The sequence below is a fragment of the Tenrec ecaudatus genome, chromosome X (assembly GCF_050624435.1).
Source record: "Tenrec ecaudatus isolate mTenEca1 chromosome X, mTenEca1.hap1, whole genome shotgun sequence".
NCBI lineage: Eukaryota > Metazoa > Chordata > Mammalia > Afrosoricida > Tenrecidae > Tenrec > Tenrec ecaudatus.
The window spans coordinates 1,316,317-1,333,859 of NC_134548.1; the positions used below are offsets into that span (position 1 = coordinate 1,316,317).

General features: G+C 46.1%; 1 protein-coding gene across 1 annotated transcript in view; it reads right to left on the reverse strand.

Annotated features, from left to right (window-relative positions):
* Positions 1–1,219: 1,219 nt before the first annotated feature.
* Positions 1,220–17,543, reverse strand: part of LOC142433056 (uncharacterized) — a 44,439-nt gene continuing 28,115 nt past the window's right edge. The window contains exon 5 of the transcript XR_012781073.1: positions 1,220–10,528. The gene's annotated coding sequence lies outside the window, so the exon portion shown is untranslated. The remainder of the gene's footprint in view (positions 10,529–17,543) is intronic.

Here is a 17,543-nt window from a genome sequence, read left to right on the forward strand (position 1 = left end):
GGTAGTATCGATGAAGAACACAGCTTTCCCCCAGATCCTGGATGCTTCCTCCCCCCAACTACCATGACCCGAATTCTACCTTGCAGGGTTGGATAGGACAGAGGCTGTACACTGGTACATATGAGGGTTGGAGGTACAGGGAATCCAGGGTGGATGATACCTTCAGGACCAAGGGTGTGAGGGACGATCCTGGGAGAGTGTAGGGTGAGTGGGTTGGAAAGGGGGGACTGATTACAAGGATCCACATGTGACCTCCTCCCTGGGAGAGGGACAGCAGAGAAGGGGGGAAGGGAGACTCCGGATAGGGCAAGATATGACAAAATAACGAGGTATAAATTACCAAGGGCACATGAGGGAGGGGGGAAAGGGGAGGGAGGGGAAAAAAAAAAAGAGGACCTGATGCAAGGGGCTTAAGTGGAGAGCAAATGCCTTGAGAATGATTGGGGCAGGGAATGTATGGATGTGCTTTATACAATTGATGTATGTATATGTATGGATTGTGGTAAGAGTTGTATGAGTCCCTAATAAAATGTTTAAAAAGAAAATGACGATGGAAGCATAGGTGCAAAAGTGCTTGACACACATGATGAATGTCTGGATTGTGATAAGAGATGTAAGAGCCCCCAATAAAAGTATTTAAGGAAGAAAAAAAGAGCCCCCAATAAAATATTTTAAAAATATTTTTCAATTATTAAAAAATAAAAACTTACAATCTCGGAAACCCACAGGGTGGGTTCTAGCCGGCTTTATAGTTTCAGTGACTGAGTCCACTGGATGGCCGTCAATGAGGCCCCATCCGCATGGGAACAGGCTCCAAAGAGTTTTAGTTTTACCACAATCACAGCCCTCTGCTGTTTGACCACTGTCAGCCAGTATTCCGCTGGCTTTTAAACCCAGCAACCAATCCTGCCACTCTCCCGTTTGGCATCTGTGTTTCTACCTCACCTGCTTCGATGTTTCTATTTCAGTTTTGTCTGTTTATTCATTCATTTCACATCAAGACTTTCTATAAGGCGACCACTTCTGAGGACCCGCTGCTGTCATCCCACTGTGCCTTCTTCTACGCAGCCTTGGTGCTCCTGTCTGGCTCCTGGTACAGCACCGGCTGTGCTCCATCTCACTTGCTGCACAGAGCACCTCATGGGACAGAGCTTGTGAGTTTTCTGTTGTCTGTGCCTTTCAAGGGCCTCAGAGTTTGAAGCACAGAATGTGTGGGTGAACTCATTACTTAGAACACACCAAGGTCCTTTTTTAAAAAATCACTTTATTGGGAGCATAACATTCCTGAGTTCGAGCGCAACAAGCAGCACCGTACAATGGCTACCAGTCAGTCTCAACACATTTCTCTCTTCTTGGACTCCGTGATATCAGCTCCCTTTTATACCCTCCTCCTCCAGGAGGCATGATTACTATTATTTATTTTTTGCCGTGTCTCACGCCATCCAGCATATCCATTCACATACACAACTGTGGTTCACTCCCCTGGAGCGGGGGCTATAGAGTCATCAATGGACTCAGCTCCCCCTTCTCCCCTCGCCCCTCACTTCCTGTTCCCTCAAGGAGCCATTACTCCTGTTACTGTTTCTGAAGGGTTATCTATCTTGGCTTTCCTGTCTCGAGTGATCTTAATTCTACACATGAACACACAAAAGTCTAACATGATGAATGAGGCAAAGCGAATAAAAACCGTGACCGTCGGGCAGGAAATATTAAAGAACTAGAGGACAGTTATCTGTTTCATCAATGCCACACCGCACCCTGGATTTGTCACCCCTTCCATGTGGGCCCTCTGAGAGGGACTGTCCAATCATCTCGCAGGTGGATTTTGGTGTCCACTGCATCCATGGGCCTTCACATGGATTTGGTTGCTTGTTTGAGGAATGATACCTTTTCCTGCCAACCTTCAAGGTTCCTCTTGTGTCACCATCACACAGAACAGGGCCAGTCACACAGCAAGCAGTCCTTCGCTGAATGCGGACCGTATGAAATGATAAAGATCAGGATGAAAGGTGAGTGAAGTCCCGGTCACTCGGTGGGTCGTGCGTGGGGCTGCAACCCCAGGGCCAGCAGTTCGAAACCACCAACTACTCCTCAGGAGGGACACGAGGCTCTCTATTCCCGTCAAGAGCTGCATCCTCGGAATCTCACAGGGGCAGTCTTGCCCCTGTCCTGCAGAGTGGCCGCGTAGTGACCATTATTCTTCAGAAGCAATGTGCCTCTTGTGTGTGTCTCTCTTCTACTGAATGCCACTCACCTTCAATGAAGATCCAGTCGTTCAGGAGACGCGGACCACAAGGTGGACATGGATTCCCTCTGGGTTAGAATACAGGTCCAACACGGGCCTTTGGGATGAGGGGCCCTGTCCAGGTCGCTGGGCTGTGCGCTGATCTCTGCTACCCACAAGGTCGGCAGTTCAAACCCAAACCTTCCAACTTCTCTGCAGGAGAAAGATGACCTTTTTTTTCCTTTTTCTTTCCCGTCACGTTTTTATTTTTAAATCAGTTTATTAGTATTGCACCTTTCGGTTCCCCTAAAGATTCATTCTCAGAAACCCAAAGGGGATGTTCTATTCTGTCCCAAAAGGGGGTCACGGTGGCACGGAATCTGCTCTGTGGCAGCGAGTTTGGTTCTGGAACGTTTCGGGGTTTTGTTGGTCTTGAGAAAAAGAACCCCCAGGAAGCAATGATGGAATCCTTGGTGCTGGTCATGGCTGAATCTCAACAGATGGCTGATGGTAATAGTCTGTTTTTTAAGCAGCAGTTCTCCATAAGGTCGTTTGTCCTTGCTGTGCAGAATCCTCAGGGATGGCTTTCTTATCTAGAAAGATCCTCCTTCAAACAAATACCCACCTCCTGGACACACAAAAGCCAACTGTAATCCCTTGTCCTCAGGCAACTCTTAAAGTAGTCCAACACACCCCCTTACAGAAGGGTCTTAGGGAGCAGACGAGCCAGCAGGGCGCAGTATACCAACGATGAAACATACAACTTTCCTCTAGTTTTTAATGCTTTTTCTCTCCCCTCCCCCATCATGACCCCTCGACCTGACACATCCAGCAAGATCAAAGTGTGTACATGGATACAGATAAGAGCTGCAAACACAGGGAATCCAGGACAGATAAGCCCCTCATGACCAATAATGGGAGTAGTGATACCAGGAGGGGAAGTGGAAGGTTGGAGGGAGTTCCAAACTCATGACCATCACCGGGACTCTGACTCACAACAACCCCATATGACACACAACGGATTCTGGGGTCTCCAAGGCTGTAGACCTGCACAGGAGCAGAAAAGGCCATCTTTCTCCTACAGACCCAGGTGAAGTATTATGTCAATAAAACACTACAAGCACAATTGATGATGAAAAGAGCATATAAAGATTGTTAAAATTAAAACCAAAATTGTCTCCTGCACGTTCTCTACAATAAACTGGTTCTAGAACAATCAAAACACCTGTTCAACATACAGCACAAGCAGATCTACTGTGAACTCCAGTGATCCAGGGACTGACGCCTGGTTGCTGGTGAGATCTTGCCTTCAAGAGAACCCCCACCCCGCATCTTTGGAACCCTACATCAAGTGGACACCCCCCCCCCATTACCTTGTGGAAGAGTTGGAATTCCTCCAGCTTCACGGACAGGAGATCAAGTCTCCATTTCGTGCACCAGTATCCCACACCCTGAGTAACCATTCCCAGGGGATATTCTCCAGGCTTTTGCTTGTACGTATTTGAGAACTCGAGCAGGTCTTTATGTGTGTAGCGCACTTCTTCTTGGATAATCCTCTCAACCTCACCTGTAGGAGGTTTCTGAGACTTAATTTTAGTGACAGGTCTAGCGGAAATAATGGGTGGTGAGGGTGTGTCCTGGGTGCTCTCAGCAATATCTTGCGAGGCATCTTCCTCAGGTAATGCTACTGATGCAGCCCCACCTGGCACATCAACTTGAATAGTTTGGCTAATCTGCTCAGGTATTTCTAAGGGCTCAATATCCTCTTCTTCTGGATCATCAGCCCATATGTTCCCATCCCATGTTTCAGGGTCCCAACTTTTCCCAATTAATGCCCTTACTTTGGTTTCAGATACTACTCTAGATCTGCAATTCAGCTGCCGTTGTAATTCAGCCACTCGTATAATGAGACTCTGGACCTGGTTCTCAGCAATGTCAGCTCTTTTACTAGAGGAGAGAAGGCTCTCCTTTGTAGCACAGATGGAAGTTTTCAAATCTGTTAGTCTGCACCTGAGGCGTGCTTTTGAGGCTCTGAGATCATCCCTCTCCTTAATCACACTTTCCATCGTATGAAGGACCAGCCAACCAGCTTCCCTATACTTGTCATTATCACAAAACTCCTGGAACTTATCAAATATACGATTGTCTAGAGCAACTCCTTTATCCTGCACGTCATCTACTTTAGGTATTATCTTTGCTATTTCACTCCATGGATTAGTATGGGTAGTAGACGTATCCCCGTCAAGATTAAATAGGTTGGAAAACCAATTTAAGAAATCCATATTTATAGTTTATTTCTCTAGAAGCACTCCTGTACCAAATGTATTGGACAGGGTTCTCTAGAGAGACAAACCAGATTGCTAGTAATTATATATAAACATATTTATAAAGATAGATATATAATTCAAGAAATGAACCATTAAATTATATACAGATAGATAATACAAGAAATTAACAGTTAAATTATAAAGCAGTGAGACACCAGCAGTCCTTTAAGGCTTGAGAGCCGCCAGTTGCCAGTCCCCTTCTGTAGAGAGAGCTGGGCTATATATACCCAGGCAGCAAACAGCAAGGCAGGTCCCCAACTGTCAGTCCCCAGCTCCAGAGATGAACATTCCAATCGTGTGGGCTTAAAGGGACCTCAACTTACAGCGACACAGTCCACAGGCTAGGCATCCCACAGGTAGTGTACCCCTTTAACTGAGGCACAGAACAACAAAGGTGAGGCTCACCGAGCCATTTATCCCTCTGCCCTTCAGGTAATCCTACTTGTGTTTATCTGCCAGGCTGGCACAAACTATCACACTTACCCTCCCGACACAACTATTGAAGCCATGAAGATAAACGAGCATCCATCTAGCTCAGAAGCAACAAAGCCCACATGGAAGTAGCACACCAGCCTGTGTGTCCACAAGGTGTAGACGGGACCAGGTACCAGATATCAAAAAACGAGAAAGAATTATTGTAAATGAACTGAAGACCCAAAGCCCATCGGTAGGAAACTGGAAACCCCCTTACTTAAGGGTCGTGGTGAGGAGAGGAGCCAGTCAGGGTGCAGGGTATCAACGATGGAGCATACAACTTTCCTCTAGTTCTTAAATGCATACTCAGTGCACTATCATGATCCTAATTCGACCGTAAATATCTGGCAAAAGCAGAGAATGTACATGAGTACAGATAAGAACTGGAAACATAGAATACAGGACAGAGAATCTCTTCAGGACCAGTGGTGAGAGTGGCGATACCTGGACGGTGGAGGGAATTTGGGGTAAAGGGGGAACTGACTACAAGGATCGACATATAACCACCTACCTGGTTGATGTACAACAGAAAAGTATGTGAAGGAAGATGTTGCACAGTGTAAGATAAGAAAAAATTATAATATATAAAGTATCAAAGGTTCATGAGGGAGGGGGAGTTGGAGGAGGAGGAAAAATGAAGAGCTCATATCAAGGACTCAAGTAGAAAGAAAATGTTTTTAGAGTGAAGATGGCAACAAATGTACAAATGTGCTTCACACAATGGATGGACCTATGGATTCTGATAAGAATTGTATGAGCCCCCAATAAAATTATTTTAAAAAGGAGGGTCCTGAGAACCTCCACCCCCCTCTGCCTTCACCTTCCATCTGCTGACCCTGAGTGCTTCACAGCCCTGTGACGACCACCTGCACTGTACGCACTGTCCTGTGACCTCCTGCATTCTGCATCATGTGGTTGTGTGACTCTGAAGTTAGGACGAGTATCAGGACTAGTATCACACGCTAGTTGTGTGACTCTGAAGTTGGACTTCAGTTGCATTGGGCTGGGATGTGTCCTTGGTATGTAATTACTTCTTGATATAAACCTCTTTCTTACACGTGTGTCACTGGATTTGCTTCTCGAGTCAACCTCAGCCTAACACAATAAGGTATCAAAAATGTTCAATTATAGCACATTTATCAGGCTAAGGGAAGATGCACTGAAAACTGAAACGGGAGGAAAGAAAGAGGAAGTGCAGGATCCACTCCATTCGTCTGTCACCTAACCTCAGACACCTCTTAGAAAGAAAATCGTGACTAGACAACAAAAACGAATGACGACTATCAGAGAAGCTAAAATGTGTAAGAGTCCTTATGTAATTGTGATACATTCTTGATAATTCAAAGGATTCCCCTACTCTACAGGTACAACAATCCAGGAATCAGCAATACATCAAACCCCTCGCTCCTGTGCGGTGGAGAAGCACAATGGAGACACCAGCAACACAGTGGGGTCCAGAGCGGTGGCAGGGCCGAGAGTGAAAGCAGCAGCACTCACTGGACTCTTCAGACTGGACTTCACTGAACAGACGCACCAGAGCTGAGACTTGAGGCTGCAATGGGCACATCCAAAGGATCGCTGAGGAGAGATTTCCCAGACAGAGGAAACAGCCAGAGAACAAGCCTCAAGGTGGGAATTAGGCTCCTGTGTTCGAGGAAGAGCCAAGGGCTGGGCGTCACTGGAACAGACCGAGATGTGGAAGAGCAAGGGGAGAGGAACCTGACCTGTGATTTGTGGTCAGAGGACAGATATTCTCATTCTCGGGGACTTGTTGGAACTGAAGAGAGTCTGACTTCTTTCTCATCGGGGAGCAGAGCAAGGTAACATTTCAGAGCAGAAGAGGAAACTGATCACACAGCTGCCCAAGTATTGGTGTGTACAAAAGAGGCAGGAGGAACCCTTGAGTTATGGACAAAAGCAGGGAAAAAATTATAAGTTTAACCTGTGTGGGTGTCTAAAAAAGTTAAGAAACACAGATCCACATGACACGGCTAGAACCACACACCACATTTCCGATCATAAAGCAAGACTAGCAATAAACAGAGCCCACTGCAGAGTCAAGTAGAGAAGATCAAAGCGTAAATTTGACTTGAACCTTTAAAACTTTGGCAGCAGATTCCGACACCTGTGGGGGGAGGCCAGATGCTCAGACATCCCCCCAGAGTGAGATCAGTTACCAGACTCTATGGCAGGCCCCACTCCCTGCTGTCAAAGCCAATGGACGCCTGCAGCCATCTATCTGGTTCCAGCAGTGGGGCTTACACCCTACTGACAATGGCTCCTATGGAGATGTGGGGAATTAGGTCAAAGTTAAGCCGCCATCCTAAACTAGGACCTGTCCATCTTGTCACATGTAGAACCCCAATCCCTCCCCTTCCTATTGCCTGTGTATCCTTGGACCACCCATCTCTCCTTGCTGTATTGCTTATAGGACAGCCCCTTCCTGTGACGTAAGTCCTCACCTGTAATTAGGGGGCTTGCACGTCCCCAGAGAACATAAAAGGGCCCTGGGCTACCATTAAAGATCTCTCTCTCCCTCCACGTGGACCATCAGCGGGGCTGAGGTGAGCATGCTACCATGAATCGTGTATGACTCCATTTATTTCAATACTTCACTTCTATCTCTGATGCTCTCTGTAACTTTACTATGATCTTTTCTTGTTATCTCTGTACAATTGCACCTACCGGACCCGTAATGATGTGTTAGGGGCTGGCTCGCCCAGACACACACCCCCTTGGATGCGTGCTAGAACTGCTCTGGTGTCTGATAGTTTCTGTATTTGGGGTGGGTATTTTTTGTTTCCTTTTGGTTTGTTCAATGAGGGGGTGTTTGGTCAATGGGGTCACCCTCTTGAAGCTAAATTCAATCGTATTTTTTTTTTTGGTACAAGAAACCCAGACTACATGAGCCTATATCATAAATAGAAGTTTTTAGGGAGGAGGGGGTACAGTGTTGGTATCGAGGTGAAGTGGAGATGTCAAGCTCATGTGAAAAAGGAATGTTTGGGAGCTGACTGTGGAGCACACGTACAATTCTGCTCACATGAGTTTACTATGGAGTGATATATGTATTAATTCCCAATTAATACAATTTTTAAAAGGCAAGAAATACCCAAAACGGACAAAGACTAGCACAGGTGGCCCAGCACTCACCATTTCCTGGCTGCAGTTTGGAGGTCTAAGGGTGTGTGAATGGATTACATGGAGTTCGAGCCCCAAGCTAAGAAAAAGTCCTCCTTAGGTAATGGTGCTCCTCAATACTTGCCATCATGAGATCACTGAAGATATGGGGGCAATAGGGAAATGGAAAGAAACCAGAAGATGCCTGCCTCTCATGCTATCACACAGAATTGCATATGGCGGTCTTAAAGATTCGTCTAAAATCAAGCACCTGTCTAAGTCAGACATCAACTGTCCACCTGGAAGGACATCTAGGTGATGGTACAAGGATTGTGAATAATAAATTCATAATACAAAGGAAGAAAGAGTGTCCGAGTTTAAATTCTTGGCACAGCGTGCGGAGAAGACAATGGATGACAGTGGAAGACAAACGTCCATTTGTAGGATCCTCACCTGGATTAAATCTTCCCCGTGTCCTTTCAGACTGTCCTCTAGGGGTGTGAATAGCCTAGCTATCAGACAGAGAACAATTATGACAGTTATATAATCTGGTGTCCATTTGGGACTTGAGAGGATTTAGAGGGAAGGGTGGCGTCTAGTCTGTCAATCGGGGTGGCTATCTTACCTATGAGGCCTCTGTGGGCATGGCCTTCTCCTGAGAATCCTGGGAATTCCTGGATTTTCTCGTTGTTGGGACACAGACTGCCTCTCAGCTCACTCCTTTGGATAAGACACATGACACTATGCTGAGAGACCGCATGCCCTGGGACCTGGAGAAGCCACAGGGAAACCCCTGCAATTGCTGAGACCCTTCTACCACCACTGGATCCAAGGACTTTCTACACACTGGCCTGTGATCCTCCTGCACTCGGCATCACTGCATGTGTTTCTTGAGCCTGTGAGGACTTTATAGACATATGGGCTAACATTGGACTTCTAGGCTTCGAATGGACTGAGTTGAGATGCTTTCTTTTCGTTTTTAATAATTAATTATTGGTGGCTTGTATAAGTCTTATCACCATCCACACATATATTCATTGTATCAAGCACTTTTGTTTCCCTCATCATTTTCAAAACATTTGCTTTCTAATTGAGCTCACTTACCCTTCCCTCCGCACTCTGTCCCCCATGAACCCTTGGTAATTTATAAATTACTGTTTTTTCATATTTTACACCGTCTGATGTCTCCCTTCACCCACTTCTGTCTCTCTGACAGGAGGAGGTTACATGTACATCCTTGTAATCTCTTGGCCCTTTCTCGCTAACCTTCATTCCACCCTCCCAGTATCAGCATTCTCGCCAGTGGTCCTGAGGGGTTTATCCGTCCTGGATCCCCTGTGTTTCCAGTCCCTATCTGTACCAGTGTCCATCCTCCGGTCTAACCAGATTTGTAAGGTAGAACTGGGAACATGATAGTGATGGCCGTAGGAAGCAATTAGGAACTAGAGGAAAGTTGTATGTTTCGTTGTTGTAACATTGCACCCTGACTGGCTCATCTCCTCTCCATGACCATTCACTAAGTGTCCGGAGCCATGAGGCCCGGCCATTACTTGGAATTTATTAGCCTGAGCTCGGAGTATTCTTCCACCCCAGCCCTCGTGACAGAGCACTGCAGCTGTGTTTGACACACTTAGCTTGCTAGACATAGATATGGAAGTCTCTGTTCTGTGGTCAGCATTCCCAGGAAGTACCCAGCCTGTAAAGCTTAAGCAAACGTGGTGCGATGTTCTTTAGATAAGCACCTGCATCCTGCTCCCCCCTTTGCTGGCCCACATAAGCTGTAGCTCTTTACTCAATAGACGAGACTTGATCAGGCTATTGTCTTGTTTCCATTTCTCATGCCTCTTGTCACCACAATTCCCACTCCCTCCTCCAGGATCCGTGTTGAAGGTCCCACGGGACAGGACAAGTAAGGGGACGTCTAATTGCCTACAGATGGACTTTGGGTCTCCACTCTGCACTCCCTGTCATTCACAATGATGTGATGTTTTGTTCTGATGATGCCTCATACGGACGAAGCGATCTTAATTGTACACATGAACATAAAAAAATCTAACATGACTAATGAGGTAAAGCAAATAAAAACCGTAACCTTCATGGCAGGAAATATTAAAGAACTAGAGGACAGTTATCATGTTTCATCAGTGCCATACCGCACCCTGGATTTGTCATACCTTCCGTGCGGTCCTTCTGAGAGGGTCTGTCCAATCATCTCACAGGTGAGCTTTGGTGTCCACTGCATCCATGGGCCTACATCTTGATTTGGTTGTTTGTTTTAGGACCGATACCTTTTCCTGCCAACCTCCAAGTTTCCTCTTATGTCACCAGTACATAGAACAGGGCCGGTCACAACACAAGCAGTTATTCACTGAATGCGGACCAGCTGAAATGACAAAGATCAGGATGAAAGCTAAGTGGAGCCCGGGTCAATCGGTGGGTCGTGCGTGGGGCTGCCAACCCCAGGGCCAGCGGTTGGAAACCACCAAATACGCCTCAGGAGGGAGACGAGACTTTCTACTCCCGTAAAGAGCTGCATCCTCGGAATACCACAGAGACAGGCTTACCCCTGTCCTGCAGAGTGGCCGGTGTGTGTGTTGTGCAAGGAATGCAGAAGCAAACCCATACGTACCCAGTTGAGTACATTGCTTTTTGTGAATGTCACCTTCACTGCAGATCCACAGATGTTCCGGACACTCAGGCCACAAGGACATGGATTCCTTCTGGGTTAGAGTACAGGTTCAACATGGGCCTTTGGGATAAGGAGGAGCCCTGTGCAGATCGTTGGTCTGTGTGCTGATCTCTGCTACCCATAAAGTCGGCGGTTCAAACCCAAACCTTCTACCTGCTCTGCAGGAGAAAGACGAGCTTTTCTTTCCCCTCACATTTATTGTTAAATCATTTTATTGGCATTTGCAGTTTTCAGCTCCCTATAAAGATTTAAAGTCTCAGAAACCCAAAAGGGCCATCCTGTTCTGTCCCATGGGGGGCTCACCTTGGCTCAAAATCTGCTCTGCAGCAGTGAGTTTGGTTCTGGAAGGTTTTTTTTTTGGGGGGGGGGTTCTTGGTCTTGAGCAATGAGGGAATCCTTGGTGCCGGTCGTGGCTAAAGCTTAACAGAAGGCTGATGGTAATAATTTTTTGTTGTTTTGTTTTGTTTTTGAGCAGCCAACTCTCTACAAGGCTGTTTGTCCTTGCTGTGCAGAATCCTCAGGGATGACTTTCTTATCTAGAAAGATCCTCCTTTACACAAATATCCGCCTCCTAGGCACACAAAAAAAACCAACTGTAATCCCTTGTCCTCAGGCAACTCTTAAAATAGTCCAACACATCCCCTTACAGAAGGGTCTTGAGGAGGAGATGAGCCATAAAAGGGTGCAGTTTGTCACTAAGGAAACATACACGTTCCTCTGGTTCTTTAATAATTCCCCACTCCAGCTCCCCCACTGTCATGACCCCAATTCTACCTTACAAATCTGCCTAGGCCAGAGCAGCTACACTGGTACAGACGAGAGCTCACAACACCGGGAATCAGGACAGATGAACTCCTCAGGACCAATAATGAGAGTAGCAACACCAGGACAGAAAGGGGAAGGTTGGGATGGAAATGGAGAACCAATCACTACGATTCAGTGATTGACATCTAAGCCCACGCCCCCAGGGAGTCAGAAAACATAAAAGTGGGTGAAGGGAGACACTGGGTGGTGTGAACCTTTAAATTATAAATGGTCAAGGGATCACCAAGGAGGTAGAGTGGGAGAAATGAGCTAACACCAAGGTCTCAAGTAGAAGGAAATCTCTATGAGAATGATGTGGGCAACCAATGTGCAAATGTGCTTCACACCATGGATGGATGTATGGATTGTGATGAGTTGTATGAACACCCAAAAAATAATAAATAAAATGGTCCACACAGCCACAAAGACCACAGAAAGAAAGCAGGGTTTGGGACACGTGTAACCATCAGCCAGGTTCCAAAGCCAACTTCATGCATTAGTCAGACACTGCTGGGAGTTAGGCAGACTACTGGGAGGAATGGAGAGGATTTAACAGCCAAAAGATGTGAAAGGAACATGAAATTTCACAAGCATGGGGGAAGGTAAGCCCCTACATGGTACAAAAGATTGGGAACAATTCTGACCCTCCTGGGACTGGAGAGGAACAAAGCCTGTGAGATAAAATTCCAAGGGTGTGAGAAAAAATTGGACCCTCTGAACAGGTAAGTGTAAAATCCCGACACAACCCAGAGAAAGGAGACCTTTGAACTCCGAGATCACTAACCAACAAGAGATCTGGGAATAGCAGGAGTCAGGTTTACTCTTCCCACCTGTTTCCATGTCAACAGTGACTTATCCCATTCCGCTTAATGTTTCTCAGAGTGTCTTCCAAATTTCATAGCTCTGCTTCTGATTATGTGCATTTTGTCCTTACCTTGAAGGGTGTGAGACTTACCCTCTGCTGTTTATCCAATGATACTCAACCTGTCTACTCTCTCAAATGCGCAATAACCTCCTCTAAAATTGTGCGTCTGTTTCCGTAGAGAATTTGCAGTTCCCTCTTACAGGTGGTGATGTTTCCAGTGTCTCCCCTTCGTTTCTTGTGTACCCGATGATTTGTGGTTCCATGGTAGACATGGACTACCCACAGAGGATGCAGACACCTGCAGATGAGTGGAAGAGACCGGGGAACACCCTCACTGCACCAGAAAACAGGTACGTGAAACCCTCACTCAAGTATAAGCTGAGGGGATACTTTCAGAATAACAAATGTGCCGAAAACCTCAGCTTACATACGAGTATCTAGAGTATATCTCAATCGGAAAGAACTGAAGAAAAACGCAAGGCACAGGTTTCATGAGTGAAAGATTCTATTGGAAAAAAATATTCAACAATGTAGGAAACATCAGAAGAGGATGGAATCAAGGAATACCGAGGATGACTAGGCTAAAGGCTTGAACAGGTATGGAAGGAAGAAGTCTAAGACGCCCTGAAGGCAGTGGCCCCAATCCTCCAGGAACTGACAGGATACCAGTAAGGTGATAAAGCACCAGGAGCACTTATTAATCTGCCAGGAATCGAGGACAGAGCTTTATGGACAACTGACTGGAAGACGGCCATACTTACACCCATGCCAAAGACAGGTGACCACAGAACGTGCCAATTAGCAATAATGTCATAATTTCAATCAAAAGCAAATTTTTACTGATCGTAATTCTACGATGGTTGAAATGCCAGAAATCCGAACAGATCAGAAGAGGATGTCTCCTTTGGGCTATCACTGATGACATGAGGCATTTCTTGGCTCCAACCATCGAACACCAGAAAGATGCCTACCTGTATTTTACTGACTACGTACACGCATTCGATGGTGTACATCCTAACAAACTGTGGGTCAGCTTGAGGGAACTGGGAATTCCAGAATACCTTTGTGCTCCTGCACAACCTGTACAGAATCAAAAGGCAGTTGTTGGCAGGGGACAAGGCGTGAGGGAAGAGGGAAGGGACAAGGAAGGAGAGAGGGTGCGAAAATCAAAAACAAAACATATTCAGGGATGGGGGTATAATGAGATACTGTCCCTGATTGGATGCCATGGGCTGCATGACTACCCAGAATGCCTTTCTTTGTATATTTTAGATCTCACAACAAAAGCTTGCTGCCCTTGCAGTAAGCAGCCCAATGAATGAACATTGTGCCACCAGGGCACCCGTGGGGGCTGTGCGCTGGCCTGTTCACTGCATGGTCAGCAGTTTAAAGCTACAAGCTACGCTACGCAGGAAAAGATGATGCTTCTATTGCCAGAAAGAGTTTCAGTCGGATGGGGAGAAAATGGCAACCAGGTTGGACCCATCCCTCCGGAGCTCCTGATGCCAGACCAGAAAATCGGGAGGTAAGGCAAAGGAAACGGGAGGTAGAGACCTGAAATTCGAACTAGGATACCAGGGTTTCTCCTGAACCCCTTTTTGCGTGGGATTTCCACTCACTAAGCAAACCAAGAATGCTTTAAAGTACTCTAGCACTGGTGAGCCCACAGGCGCTGGCTGTGCCCTTGCCGGGAATAGTGATTTCTGCAGGCAGACAACCGAGAGAGGACAGAATCCCAAACACGTGGGAAACCTCACTCTGGAGCTCTCCATGTGGTTGGCTACCTTGAGCCCATGGCCAGTGGAGTGGTGGCAGGTAGCCATAATTTACAGTAAAAGAAAAAATATTGTATTACCTTAGGAAGATCATGGTGTGGGACAAAGTAAGCAGAAAGTTGGGAGTCCAGGGAGCAAATGTAGTTCCAATTGACCCAGAAGGAAATAACCCCCATATTAAACTGGATTTCTCCCTCTGAGGGCCAGCCTGACAGCCCCCAAATTGGAGCACATCATAAGCAAAAAAAAAAAAAAAGGTGAAATACATGAAATATATATGATTGGTTTAAAACTCAAACCCAAGTCTGGTTGCTCAGCTCCAAGGAGCACATAGGTGGAGGCTGGTAACATAAATCAGCATAAGAAGCAACCTAGATAAGGAACGCCAGCACTCAGCCACAGGGCCTGGCGCCTTTGAGCACAACAAAGACCTGCTGTAGCAAGAGTCAGCTTTAAACAGCCAAGAGCTGCAGCCCAGTGACTATGAGAGACAATTACATGAGTATATTCTAGCTGGCCAGGGAGATAAAAAAATAAAATCATCAGGCTCAAAGGGCTTGCTTTTTAACTTTTTTGTTTTCTCTTTGCCTCTTTCTTGGTCTCTCACATTCTACTGCTCACCTCCAGACCATTCTCTTAGCCTAGGTCATTTACACCTGCGCCACACCCAGCTAGGTGAGCTCCACCCTGTGTAGCTAGATATCCTAGGGAAAGCCCTGCTGACTCCCACCAGGGGATACTCTGCTCAATTTTTACCGGGCGATTCCTGCCTGTGTTAGCTGCTGCAGGAACCTCTGCCCAACCTCCAGAACACCAAAGCAGGCAACCCTTCTCGGTCACTCCCCTGAGAGGGAAGCCAAAGGAGGATAAAGTGGTAGATTAATTCCATAGTGAAATAAGCTATAGGCAGTTCGAAGAAGCACTCCTACAAGTCTCCCAGAGAGAGCCAGTGCTCTTCGACTCCCAGGAAAAATGACACCTGGCTCACCTAAAACCGCAATGAAAACAGCCATCAACCCCAACGACCTCAAAGGGAAAAAATAGGAGAAACAAAAGGCAATGCCAGAAGATGTACTGAACATAATGACATGCAGGGAGAAAGCAGACATTGAGCTGCCACAAAAAGAAATTTTCAGAATGCTACTTGGAGTCACAGAGGATATGAAGGAGACAATGAGAACAGAAATCTAGTAAGATCATCGGAGAAGCTGAAGAAAACTTAAATGCTATGCCTGATGCTATGAAGCAAAATAGCATTAGAATTATTGACTTACCGGAAGGAGACACAACAAAGTCATCTGCAACAATACTGAGAGAATTCAAGGGAAAAGCTTCCACAGCTCAGTGAATGAAGACCAGGCAACCATTCAGGAGGCTGAAAGAACCCCAGCTAGACTAAATCCCAAGAAGTAGTCACCAAGGCTCATAATAGTTAAACTATCCAACTTTGACAAAAAGGAGAAAATCATGAGAGCAGCCAGGGAAGAACAAGCAATCACATATAAAGGTTCCCAAATAAGAATATGCTCAGACCTATCAGCAGAAACTATGAAGAAGAGGACAGAGTGGAGTAACATATTAAAAACATTGAAGGAAACCAATGCAGAACCAAGAATACTCTACCAAGCCAAATTATTGATCAAGACAGATGGAGAAGAGTCTTCCCAGACAAGGAAAAACTCAAAGAATACGTTAGAAGAAACCCAGCCCTACAAAAGAGCCTTCCCGACCCAGTAGGGGCAGAGCAACACTCACCAAGTATAAAGAAAAGAGACCACCACATAGAAAAATCTCACCCAGAGGGTAAAAAATAGAAACCAGATCTAAAAATAGCATTGACTTACATATAGAAAGACTTCAAAGCTGCTGAGGTAAGTTTTAAAAATAAAAAAAGGCAAATGGCGCATAGGGAAAAAGCTACGGTACACGAATATTCAAGGGGTGAGGACCCAGGTGGTGTGGCGGGGACCAAACTAAATACAGGGATACACATGGTAGACAACTAAGAAAGGAGGTGGAGAAAGGAAAAAATGAAGAAAAAAAAAGGGTAGAGGTGGCACAGGGCACTAAGCCGCCCAAGGGGAGGATATTGTTTGCCTCCCCATAGGGAAAGCGGCACCAGACTTCAACCCGATGCTCCAAGATGTGAATGCAACATGCCGGCGTGGAGTGGGGAACCAGTGGAGAGGTCTGGGAGGCTGGCCACAGTACCAAATAGTAAGTGGATGCCTGTCCCTCCCCCAGAAGAATTTATTTCAAAGGACAGCATTGAATCTGTAGCTCCGGGAGAGGGACATATCTGATCCAAGCACTCGGGAGCAGATGACGGGGGAGTAGGAGTAGAGCACATCCTGGCCCACCAAGGCCTAAGGTCGATGACACCAATTAGAGCAGCCAGTCCACAGAGAGGACCACACGGCCAGCTCCACCATGAGACATGATGTCCCTCACTGACCCATGGCTCTGTAGGGGACAGCACTGGAGACACAGTATGGGAATTGCGCCCGACCTGATCCCACCATGCCGAGGAAGGCACTGGGAGAGTGCAGCGGAACAGCAAGGGAATGGAGTGGCAAGGTCCCCAGGGAATGCGGAAAGTGGACTTTGGGGCCAGGGCATGGTGCCCCAACAGACTGGACTGGAAAACACTCCTAAAGGCCAATAAACGGCCGTTGAAATAACTAGAAGCTTTTCTTTCTTGTTTTATTCTTCTGTCAGTGGTATGTGATGGTTGTTCTGTTGTATATAGTTGCTTGGTTTTGCTCTGTCTATATAAGATAGGCTGGACCTTGAAGTTAAACCCCAAACTATTAGGGCCATCAATGAGGGAATTGGGACTAACTTGAGAACTTTGGCGCAGGGAATACACAGGCTATCAGAAATAGGGAAAGACACAAACACAGAGGAGGCACAAATTGACGAATGGGATATACTGAAGATAAAACACTTGTGTACATCTAAAGAATTCACCAAGAGAGTAATAAGAGAGTCCACAGACTGGGAAAACATCTTTAGCAATGACACATCAGACAAAGGCCTTATTACTAAAATCTACAATACTCTGCTAGCTTCCAAAAAGAAAAAAACCAATAGCCCACTTGAAAGGTGGGCAAAGGACTTGAAAAGAAATTTTACAGGGACAGAAATTCGAATGGCCAACAAACATATGAGAAAATGTTCCCGATCTTTAGCCATAAGAGAAATACAAATTAAAACAACAATGAGGTACCACCTGACACCCTCAAAGGTAGCCCAATTCAAAAAA